The following is a 12,324-nucleotide window of genomic DNA, read 5'->3' on the forward strand; positions in this document are numbered from 1 at the left end:
ATTTGAGTTTGCCACCCCTGGTCTAGAGCCATACAGCAGTCACATCCAGACATTCTGTATTGCTATACACTGTGCTTTGTAGGACATACCTACTTCTTTTACACTATATTTCTACTTGATCAGTATTTAGAAAAGCATGAACATATACCTACCTTGTGGCCATTGGAATTAACAAAGAGTATTTTCCAAAATAGGCAATTAAGGACACTGATGCCAGAACATTTGCAACTTTGTAAATTCTAAGCTTATCACACAAAAGTGCTAACTCTAGTACAAATATGGTGGAATGTGTACAGCTGCACATGGCATGCCACAGGTTGTTCTACCCAAACCATCCCAAGTCACGGGGCTATTAAGTCTTTCCATGTGACAGTGCTGGTGCTTGGTAATTGGGCAGTAGACATGTGAGATTCGTTTAGTTCCGAAACGAAATTCGGACAAATTTTCAGAAATTCGGGCATTCGGATGCTTCTGAATTCCGAATTACAGATATAATGAATGCAAACGAATCCGAATTTCCGTTTTTGAAATTCATTAGATGTAGTTCGTCGTTTTCGTTTCTTGATCGGTTAGTTCGTTCGTTGCAGCAAAGTGACATTAGAGAAGGAGAAAAACATGTTTTTTCCTCTCTAATGTCACTTTACTGCAACGAACCAATGAATGAACGAAAGGAATAAGAAACGAAAATGAAACGAATGTACAAACGAACTACCGCTAACAAATTTAGTCCGAATCCGAATTGACTTTCACACCCGAATCCCGAAAAACAAAATAACTCAAAATCCGAATCAAAACTAAACTAAACTAAACAAATTTTTTGCCAGTGTACATGTCTATTGGGCAGCACTATTACATGGAGTGAATTGGATACTGTGCCATACTCAAAAGTACCAAATAGTTTCTTCACTTCTGCTAGCTGAACAAAACGGCAGGGTAGTGAATGAAAGGTGAATATGTATTGCTGGGAGGCAATAAAGAAAACCTGTAGCGTTACCATGCAAGAGTAAAGCACTGTATACTTGATTTGTATTTATTGTGCACTCACCATGGATGAATGAAAGCAAACACAAACTGATCTCAAGCTAATTTTGACTGTGCTCATATGCCTGTATACATTAATGTGTTGATTTATAAAATTTCTGCCAAGCGTATAGCCAGATAAATACCGTTCACACAGCACAAGTGCCCCTAGATGGTGCTGACAAGTATAAGACATTCCTATGTTCGTTAGCGCAATCTAGGGGTGCGAATGCTATGTGAATGGCATCTACCCAGTGGAACTTTTATAAATGACCCACTAAATTTGGTGAAAGTTCTTGCAAGAAGGCATAACACTAGCAGCACTTGTGAGCCTCAAACTGCAAAGAACAACTCTCGTTCTTGTGGAATTACATTTTTCCAAAACATGTTTACTCCAGTGTCTGAGGGACTGAGACTGCACTATTCTGTTGGGGAGTAGGACATCAGAGGTTCAGGAGACTTGTAACCTCTGTTAAGAATGCACAGCCACCTGCTCCCTATCCTGCTCACCCAAACCCCCACACCCATGGGAGCCCAACTGCCTAGGGCACCTAGTGGTTAATCTAGCTCTGCTGTTCAGTATTGCTTTATAGTTGGTTTGTTATGCAATGCTTTAAAGTTATTGCAGAATAAAATAAGAACTGAGTTAAGTACGATTTATATCTAAACTGGTCACATTTTGTGGGAAATAAATTCTTACTGTTTCTGGGGTCTGCAATAATTTCTGAACCAGGAAAAAAACTTTCAACTTCTATGATGCAATAAGAGATTCTCCTCTTCTGCTTTATGTAACATTCTATCAATCACTATGATATATCAGAAACAAATAGACACAAGTGCAACTGCTCTCAAAGGGTTAGACACTGGACCATATATTAGTTGTCCCTTTTCAAGAAAAGCAGTTAAATGTTTTAATTGACTGACTTTATTAATCTCTGCCTATGCTTGTTAATTCCTGTTCTCCTTCTAGACTGAAGTTCTTTAGAGGTCTAGAATATTCAGGCCAGGGGAAACACTCCAGCAGTTGTTCGGTGCTCTTAGAAGTATACATTATGCTTTGGAGCCAAGACCGAATTTCTTTATGGACTTTTTATGGGTGCAGGTCTCATGGTTGTAGAAAATATTCAAAGCAGAATATTCAAGTTCAAAGTTAAAGTGACATTAAACCCTCAGATTTTTTAAACATAAAACAATACTGTAATATGTGCCTTACTGTAATCCATGGTAGTTTCCCTTCTCTTTGCTGCTCTTCCTTTTAAATCCTCATGTCTTCTCATGCTTGGGGAGAACTTCCCTTTGCAGCTGAGTGTCTCTTCCTGTAGTGCTGGCTCAGGTTGCAAATGTACACACAGACACCATGTATCCATTTCAGAGACAAGGCAGTCTGCTGCAAAACAGAAGTTCTGCCCAGCATGAGAACAGATACAGATTTAAAAGGAAGAGCAGCAAAGAGAAGGGAAACTACCTTGGATTACAGTAAGGCACACATTACAGTATTGTTTTATGTTAAAAAATCTGAGGGTTTAATGTCACTTTAAGAACGTTAGTTGGTTCCAAGGGTGCAGTTGCTTCCAATAGATCTTCTAGTAATTAGTTCCAGATGTCTGATGCAGAGTTGTAGCAAATTTTCAAATGAAACTATTCAAGACCAAAGTTAAGAAGGGTTCCATTTGAGCATCAGTTGAACTTAGGTCAGTTGGTTCTAGAGATCTTGTAATTAGTTCCATGTGCCTGATATAGAGTAGACAAACCATCTCTTTCAGTCATTTGGCCCTGGCATGACTTGTGTGGCAATGATGTCTGATCTCATCAGGGGTGTATCTACTGCAAGGCAAACTAGGCATTTGCCTAGGGCGGCACTTTCCAGGGGGGCGCCAAAAAATGCTGCCCCCAAACCAGTTAGGTAAGAGAAAATAAATAAATTATATTATAAATTATTCATAAATTACTGCCTCCAATGCTCACACTTGGAGACTCAAATAAATAGAGTTAGGACCACACTTTGCAGAGGTGCCTTGACGGTGGCAGTGTGGCTTCCACATATTTTTGGCCAAAGGTTTGTGCAACTAAAACCTCTGTTTTTAACGCATACTGTTAGACAGGGTAATTCGTTTTGTTGCAGGCTAGCTGGCAGGTGCGCTGGGGATCTTTTTGTGTTTTGTATTGTTGTAAGCCTTCCCATGTGCGCCCTGCTATAAAGGCTGGTTATAGATTCATGCGGTTGCCATCTTTTTTTACAGATTCACTTTAGCTTAAAGATACCCATACACAGACCCTCTGTGGGCGGGGTGATCAGGTGCGACACACCATTGCTGTCATATACGAGATGCTCTCCACTCCTCCACAGGACTACTGCCCTCCATACATCAGGAAATGGGAAACGGAGTTGGACAAAAAAAAAAGATACCCATACACGGCTCATTTTAGCTCTTTCAGCCCGCTAGCTGAACAAGAAAAAATCAATTGCTTCCCCAATCTTAAAGCTAGCCATACATGGCTCATTTTCTCACGTTTAGCCTGCTGGCTGTACATGAGAAAATCAATTGCTTTCCCTATCTATGCTAAAGACCATGGATGAAAGAATGTGTACTGTTGGCTATTGTATGCAGAATTTACAGCACTCGTGGCTGCCTGACCGCAAAGGCACCTGTTGATCAGTAACTGCATCTGATAGGATGCAATCGCTGTTTGGCCAATAATTTTTCACCTGGCCCAATCAATTTTTGTAGAGCCAGGTGGTACTTGCAGGGCAACCCATGGCTCGAATTTTAGCCGATTAAGCAGGAATTGCCTGAAATTCGAACCATCTATGGCCAGCTTAACTCTTAGGCTGACATTTACACCTAACAACCCCCTCCTCATCTGAACTCTGAAACTTAACTTGACCCCTAAAACTAACACTTAACGTGATCTTAACAATTCAACCTTTACATCACACTAACCCATACCTTAAAAATACACCTCTAAAACTTCACCTTAACCTTAAAATGTAAACTAACACTTAATCCATTAAGTGTTAGGAGTTAAATCTTACTTGAATGCATTTTTAAGATTTACAGGGTTATTCGCAAATAGGTGAAGAGTTTGGAGAAGACAGGAGAAGAGAACAATCTAGGCCAAAATAGCTGATTTGGAAAATTTCTCCAATTCAGCTCATTTTCTGGTTCAGCTATGTTGTCCTAGATTGTTTACTTCTCCTGCCTTCTCCAAACTCCTCACCCTTTTGTGAATAACCCTGTTAGTGTCACTTTATCCCTACAATGGCAGTGTTATCTTATTAATGCTAAATGCAACTGTTTCAAATCTAACTGCTGCACCTTGGAAATACCTGGTAACACCCTCACGGTGGTGCAAGAAGTGATACTTCAGATTGGACAGGAGCAGACTCAGACTTGATGGTATAAAAAAAAGAGTTACTCAGCTCGCTAGACTTCAGACATCTGAAATAGGACCTTTAATTGGACTACCAATCTGAAATCACTTCTTTAAAATGTATCATTGTCATACACAAGGGAGCCTATTGAGCCTTATTTCTTTTCTCCAGAAACCTGCAGTAATATACAACCAAACTATAAAAAAAAAAGTTCTTGAGGTATCTCTGTGCCATTCACAATTTTCGTAATGGTTCTAGCACTTTTCTAAGTCTGGTAAATGTTTATTTCACAGAATGTCAGCCTTCACTGTAAATGACAGATTCACTTTAAACTAAACCCACGTATGTAACTGCTTCCCAAAAGAGTTACTTTCAAGGCAGGCCAATTGTCAAAGATGCAAGTGTGCTCATGTCAGATTTCATTTCAACTTTAAAGTCCTCAAATGTTTGGTGTCATAGCTGATCACATGAGCAGCACCATGGCAACTGCAGATCTACAGGTGAAACTCGAAAGGCCAAGATGGTGCTGTCTACAGCTATAAAGGATAGGAGGGTTTAGTTAACTACTGCACTTTAAGCCACACGCAGCAAAAACATGCCACTTTTTACTTTTTATGATACCTTAATAATTGCCTTGGGATTTCAGTGTTCTACGAGAAGTTTAATCTATCCTGGAGGTAATAATATATTCAGAATGCCTTGCTAGTATGCGATATTTGCAATAAAAATAAATATGTTAATTGTAAACTTTTGTCATGTTTTTCATTAGTTGATAAAAATAAAAACACTATTATAAAGGCAATTTTCATGGTAAATCAGGGATTTTGAGGGTGCAAATATTTATTCGTTAGGGATCTTCAAAGCACTTCCATGCCTCAAAAAAAAAAGAAAGAAAGAAAAACTTGACCCTATTATACCACAATGCATAAACCTGTAGACACATGTGTTATGTTGCGGTGTGATTTTTAAAAAAAACAAACAGTCTTGTGCCTTTTTATTGTGTGAACATGTGCTTTTTTTAAACGTGTGGACCCAGAGCATATGGATGGGTGCACTCAAAAGCGCATGTACACATGTCAATGTGCATCAGCAGATAAATATCTGCTATAAAACACATGCATAGGTGTAATTGTACCCTTCCAAATAAAAGTAATTAAGTTTGCAAGCAGGGATTGCCTGTGGCCAATGGCTTTAACAATTATCTGAACAGTGGAAACTGGACCAAAAAAGGTAAGCAGATGGATTAGTGAACAGTATTGTCGGTGGTCTCCTGCAGCTGATCTTTGTGTGGAGGTGACCATCTAAGGGCAGGGCTTTGCCTCCTCATGTCACAGCTGGTCCACTTAAGACTGGTGAAATACTATTCAAAAAGCAACAGGAGAGATGGAAGTAGTACAGATGTAGAGAAGGAGTGAAGCAGAAGCAGGGAGATCCCGGCACTGCAGGTCCTCAGGTACAGCTTCCCTTCAAGCAAGCACTCGGGAGAGCACTGGGCAACACAGTGGTAATGCCACCAAATCTAACTCCAAATCTTGGAGGCAACAGTGATTTGGATGAACGCATAATGCAGATATACAACAATTAACCTCAAGCCACAGGGGTGCCTTGGTACCGGAAGTGCAATGCTATTTTTCAGGTAGATTTCAGGACAAAGGGCAGATTTTTTGAGGTACTATTTTAGCACAATTTACATTTCTAGATGTTCCCTATAAGATAGATTTCCCTATAAGATAGAAAATCTTCACTTTGTTTTTAGGTCAGATCCGCTTTAAGGAAATGCAACATTAAAAAACATCAACCACTTTTATAGGTAAAAAAAAGTCGTTTGGACTAGAAACATTTTAGAACAAATATAGCGCTGTAGATATTTACGACTTATACAGAGAAGTGAATATTGTCACATATTAGACATGTCACCAAAAAACCATGAAACAGTTTCAGATGAAGTGGTTTTTGTGGGTCCTATTTGCAAACAGACTCTGACACTTGCATTACAGAGATTTTTATATTATGTCAAGGCATATAGTGGAAGTGAAAGCAAACAATTACATTCACAGTTGAAATATGTGTGAACTGTCTTGCCTGCCTAAACATAATTGTAATTTTGTTTTAGCCAGTTTTCTAAGCTGGACATCCCTGTCAGACATTCCTGACCTGAGAGTAGAGTGAAGGAGCAGAAACATAATAATGAGGTCAAAGTTCTCCCCTCCATTCTGCCAGACCTCTGTACACTGTCCAATGTAGCAAAGCTTGGCTTGTAATTCTCCCATTGGTCACCAGTGAATGCCTACATTCACACCTGAAGAAATAGGTCACCAGCACTCAAGAGATTTAAAAATAAATAAGTCCTTTTTATTGGACCATGGTGTCACGACAATCAAATAGAGCCGACGTTTCGGGGCCACGCAGGGTCCCTTTCTCAAGGCAGAATTCTGCCTTGAGAAAGGGACCCTGCGTGGCCCCGAAACGTCGGCTCTATTTGATTGTCGTGACACCATGGTCCAATAAAAAGGACTTATTTATTTTTAAATCTCTTGAGTGCTGTTGACCTATTTCTTCAACTGTTCGTTTTGCACGGTGCCATCCGTGGAGTTACTGCAAGCACCATCCTTTCGTACTGGCTGGGATTGCTGAAAGGTGTGCGGAGAGCACCTTCACCCTACTGCTACATTCACACCTGAGCGCTTTGACATACGTTTCCCTTAGATCGACAAAGCTCAATATGAAGAATCCCATTATTTTCAGTGGTGCCCGTTTACAACTGAGCATCGTGTTGCTTAAAAAGCACATGGTCTTTTCTAGGGCAGAATTGTACTTTTTTGACTTCATAGATTTCAAGGAGAGCATGTGATTTCACACAAAAATGCCTGCAAAATGCACAAAAAATTGCTTTAAAATCGTCTGAAAAGGCTCATGCTCAAGTGTGATTAGGGGCTAAAGGGGCTATTTCCCCCCCTGATATCAATGAAAAGGTGCTATTTTTCTCCCACTGAAAACCAATGTAAAACAGACTTTCTTCCATGTGACCGGCAATGTAAGTGGTCACTTTTCCATTGGTCACAAATGGTAGCATTGGCGTCTACTCTGACCACAAGTACATGTAGGCAGTTACTTTTATTAGAGGGGTGACCACTGATCTTCAATGTAAATTGAATAAAAATAGGAGGGTACATACCCAAGCACAACATAAGTTTTTGATATAAGACTTTGCAGCTTTGCTCCTTCTTACCCTCACCCCTCTGACTGTGGGGCATGCAGGGTGCACAGATCAATGAATGGTAATTGTGAGAGGCTCTCTATAAAATACATACCCCAGACATACATCATACCCGTCTCATTCTGTAAGCTGTGCTCTACAGTACAAATTCCTGATCCCTGCACTCTGTAAGCTGTACCGTGTGTTTTATTCTCTTGACCACTGCATTCTGTAAGCTGTGCTGTATGTTACATACTCCTGACCACTGCACTTTGCAAGCTGTATTATATGTTAGATATGCCAGACCACTTCACTTGCTACAGTCTCCAGAATGTTCCTCTTTGTAAGCAGAGCTGTCCATTACATACCTTTGATTGCTTCATTCTGGAAGCTGTACTGTACATTACATAATTTTTTACCACTGCACACTGTAAACTGAGTTATATGTTTCTTGCTCCTGACAACTACATTCTGTATGCTATGTTGTATATTACATTCTTCTTATCGTTGCATTGTATAAAGTGTTGTGTAGGGTACACACTCCTGATTGCTACATTCTGTAAGATGTACAAACTCCAGATTGCTCCACTGTATAGGTATACTGTACCTTCCAAATTTAGGAAGCACTCCAGAAGCATGATATAGCATAGTGGTCAGCTAAGCATCAGCTGCTAATCTAGAGTCTCTGTAGTCAGTTTAAACTCTTCTCATTCCAAAACAGGCACTTCCCAAAGTACTCCCCCAGGTGATTAGAGGCCTCACCCCAAACTTAGTCAAAAAACTACACATTATACAACCTAGGTTGTGCAGGGTTTTTTTTGAGGGTACTCATATAGTTATAATTCGTACAATTTTGTTGATGTTCATATAAAAGATTTATTGCATAATTATAAATATTAAAAACAATGCTCATATATATACATGATTCTTATAACCCTAAAATTATTACTTCTTTTCACATTTCATAATATTTTATATATAATTCATATTTCACTATGTATATTCATAATTCCTTGATTTCCATATGCAGTGTTGTATTGCTTTGTTAGTCCACTACGCGTTACGCTCGTAGGCTTCTTCAGGGGGATCGGTATAAATCTATTTGTAAATACATGATACATTGTTCATCAACATGTTTATATGCCATTTCATAATACATTTGTAAATCATATTTTCCAGTTTTAAATGTTTCCATTCAGCTATATACATTTATTCTTAGTATGATTGAATTGTACAGCCACTTACCTAGGGGTCAAGTATCATGGAGGGACCTAACACCAGGGGGACAGGAGCAACTCTCATCACCCCCAGAAAGAAACATACGGCGGAGCCACAGACGCACAAAGGGTCCAGGGACCCTACAATATCCAATATCAGTTTAAACTCTTACGCTGAGAATTCTGATTCTAGTTGTAGTGCAGTTTAAGCTTATAAACTTATTTAAAATGATCTATTAATTTGCCATTACAACTTTCATACTCCTGATCATTGCACATTGTACGCTGTACTATACATTGTATACTCCAGTCAGCTCCTCTATGTAAGCTGTGCTTTAAGTTGCATGCTCCTGACTATAGTACTCTGAATGCTGTTCTAAATATGACATACTTCTGACCAGGGGCGTAACTAGAAATCACAGGGCCCCATAGCAAAATTTTGTATGGGGCCCCGTGATTTCTAGTTATACTCCTTGCAGAGCCCACTCGAGATCCCACCTGAGGGTGAACCTGCAGAGCCCACCATAGACCATCTATGGTGGGCTCTGCAGGGTCACCCTCAGGTGGGCTGGTCGCACTCCTTACCTGTCCGCCTCCTCTTCCTCCACGGTCGGTGATGGGCTCCGCCTCCTCCGTCGCCATGCCCGTCTCCTTCTTCATCACCGGGCCCGCCTCCTCCCTGCTGCCGACCATGGGCCCCGCCTCCTCCTCCACTGCCGGCTTCAGCCTGCTCCACCGCCGCTGCTGGCTCTCATTGACTCTGTGGAGAGGAACGCGCTGCTGCACAGATTACTGTCAGTGATCTGAACAGCCGCGTGTTTGTCTTCAGCCGCCAGTGAAAGCCACCAGCAGAGGATCCCATAGTTACAGGCGGCCCGCACGGCATTTGCCCGGGCTCCACTGTGCCCCGTAGCGGCCGCCTGGGTCGCTATGGTGATTGTTACACCACTGCTTCTGACCTAACAGTTTATAAGTTAAAGTGGTCATTTTATTACTGCCAACAATTTTGCTTGAATCTGTTTGTAAATAATACCTTTATGCATGATGTCATAAAAAATATCACATTCTGTTCCATTGCAAGAGCTTTTTCCACCTCTCTCTTTGTTCTATATGTTTTTTCCTTTAGTCATTACATTTGTTATTCTCCTCATAGTTGTTGTTTATTTGTTACATTTTTACTGTAGTTGTTAAAGGAGAACTATAATGTGATTGCTTTTCACTCACCTCATAGTTCTAGCCGACCTGTGACAATCAGACTATCACAGGTCTGCTTAGTAGATCGGGAGGTGAGCGAACACATACCGGCATTCGCTCACCTCTCGATCTTGTCACAGCTCTCTGCCGTGACAGGGGAGGGGCTGGATTTCTACCCTCCCCGCTCCGATCCACCAGCGCTGACTGGTGGAACAGACGGCGGAGGGGGCGGGTACAGCTGGCTCTGCCTCTAGATAGGCAGAGCCAGCTGTCAGTCACGCAGCTGGGCGGATCCCGGCATAATTGTCGGGATCCGCTTCAGCTGCGGCGTCTCAGTATACCGCAAGCAGCAGCACGCGGTATACTGCGGCGTCTCAGTATAGCGCGAGCTACAGCTCGCGCTATACTGAGCCTAGGGTGACGGGAGGACGCTAGTTTGTGTCCTCCCTTTACCCTAAGGAGAACTATGGGGAAAAGCCTTAACCCCCATAGTTCTCCTTTAAGGTATTTCATATTCACCTGGCAATTGACTATTGTATATGGATCAGTGTATAATAAGTTTATTGTGTGGTTTTGTGATTTCAGCAATTTCAGGTGATTTGTGGACAGCATTTGCATAGTTATGGTATATCAGTCATTAGGCGTTAGCTTAGATACATGTGTTGTTTTAATTGCTTAGAGGTATGAGATTAAAGTGACACTAAACTCAGGAGTTAAATCTTAAAAATGCATTCAAGTGCCTCAACTATTAAAGGAGAACTATGAGATGAGTAATTTCCACCTCATAGTTCTAGCCGACCTGTGACAATGAGACTGTCACAGGTCGGCTCAGTAGATCGGGAGGTGAGCGAACACATACCAGGTTCGCTCACCTCTCGATCCTGTCACGGCTCTCTGCCGTGACAGGGGGAGGGCTGGATTCCCCTCTCCCCGCTCCGATCTGCCAGCGCTGACTGGCGGAACGGACGGGGGAGGGGCCGGGTACAGCTGGCTCTGCCTCTAGATAGGCAGAGCCAGTTGTCACTCACGCAGCTGGGCGGATCCCGTCATCTACGTCGGGATCCACTCCGGCTGCGGCGTCTCAGTATACCGCAAGCTGTAGCTCGTGGTATACTGAGCTTAGGGTAACGGGAGGACGCTAGTTTGTGTCCTCCCGTTACCCTAAGGAGAACTATGGGGAAAAACACTGACCCCATAGTTCTCCTTTAACATAAATTGAGCTGATTTGTACATCATTTAACTATAAAATCAGTAATGATCAAGCTTTCGGAAGATAAATGTGAAAGTGGTGATCCCTTCCTAGCTATTCATCTTGTTTGTCTTTTATTGGCAGCCTGAAGGATGACCTGGGAAATACGGCGTTTAGTACCTGATAAAGCCTTTCCCAGAAATCCTCCAGGGCAGCACTGTAACTCTCATACTTGATATCTATTATTGTTTTTTTTATAGGCTGTCTTGGGGCAATTGCTTAGCTTTCAACTTCTCTTGGCTTTGGGTTGCCTACAGGTGTGTAGAGTCTTCTTACATTACCATAATGAAGGATTTCCAAAAGGGGAGTAACCAGTACCTTGCCAATTTACCTGATATGAGCGCCATGCCTAACACACTTGGCAATATTTGGGCAATTTCAAACAGCTTTCAAGTGCAGATACAACCAAATGGGTTAAGGCAACCTAACCACTGACGCTTGCACCTGAGCCGGGACTGTGGACATGACTATAAACATTAGGGTATTTACATAATCTTAACAAGCAGTTAAAAATCATAACAAGCCATTTCTGGCCTTTCTTGCTGTTCTACTGTGAAGTAATTCGTTCTCAAAATTCACAAAAAAAGACTAAACTCGGGTCAACACACATGGTGTGAATGAGCCCTAAAGTTGGGTTTCACTTGGTTTCATAAAGCCTAGATGAACCTGCTGTGTGTTTCCATTAGAAGACTGTAAGGTTGCAATAGAAAGATTTTAGTGCCTCTGTTAGGAAGATGGATTTCTCCACAGTGTCTATAACTACAAAGGTGAATGCCTTAAAATGCTTTACTGCTTGTTCAAGGTTTGTGGATACTTTGGTGTGTGTATAGTCTGGGCACGGGTTCACTGTCATTTTGTGGTTTAGAGAGAAATAGTTTTTCAGGCTGCTTTAAAGTGTTTGAAATTTCCTGAAAATAACTGCGTGGCTTCATTGACTGTTTTCCTTACTGAATTTAGAACTGAAAATAAGAATATGAAGTGTTAATGTGTAGTCACTAATTGTTAGATTTCTACATTGCTAATAGAGATGGTATGTAAAACTTTTAAATTTTTTAGGTAAATTGGTTTATAAAAC

The sequence above is a fragment of the Nanorana parkeri genome, unplaced genomic scaffold (assembly GCF_000935625.1).
Source record: "Nanorana parkeri isolate BGI_ZX_2015 unplaced genomic scaffold, ASM93562v1 scaffold327, whole genome shotgun sequence".
NCBI classification, from domain to species: domain Eukaryota; kingdom Metazoa; phylum Chordata; class Amphibia; order Anura; family Dicroglossidae; genus Nanorana; species Nanorana parkeri.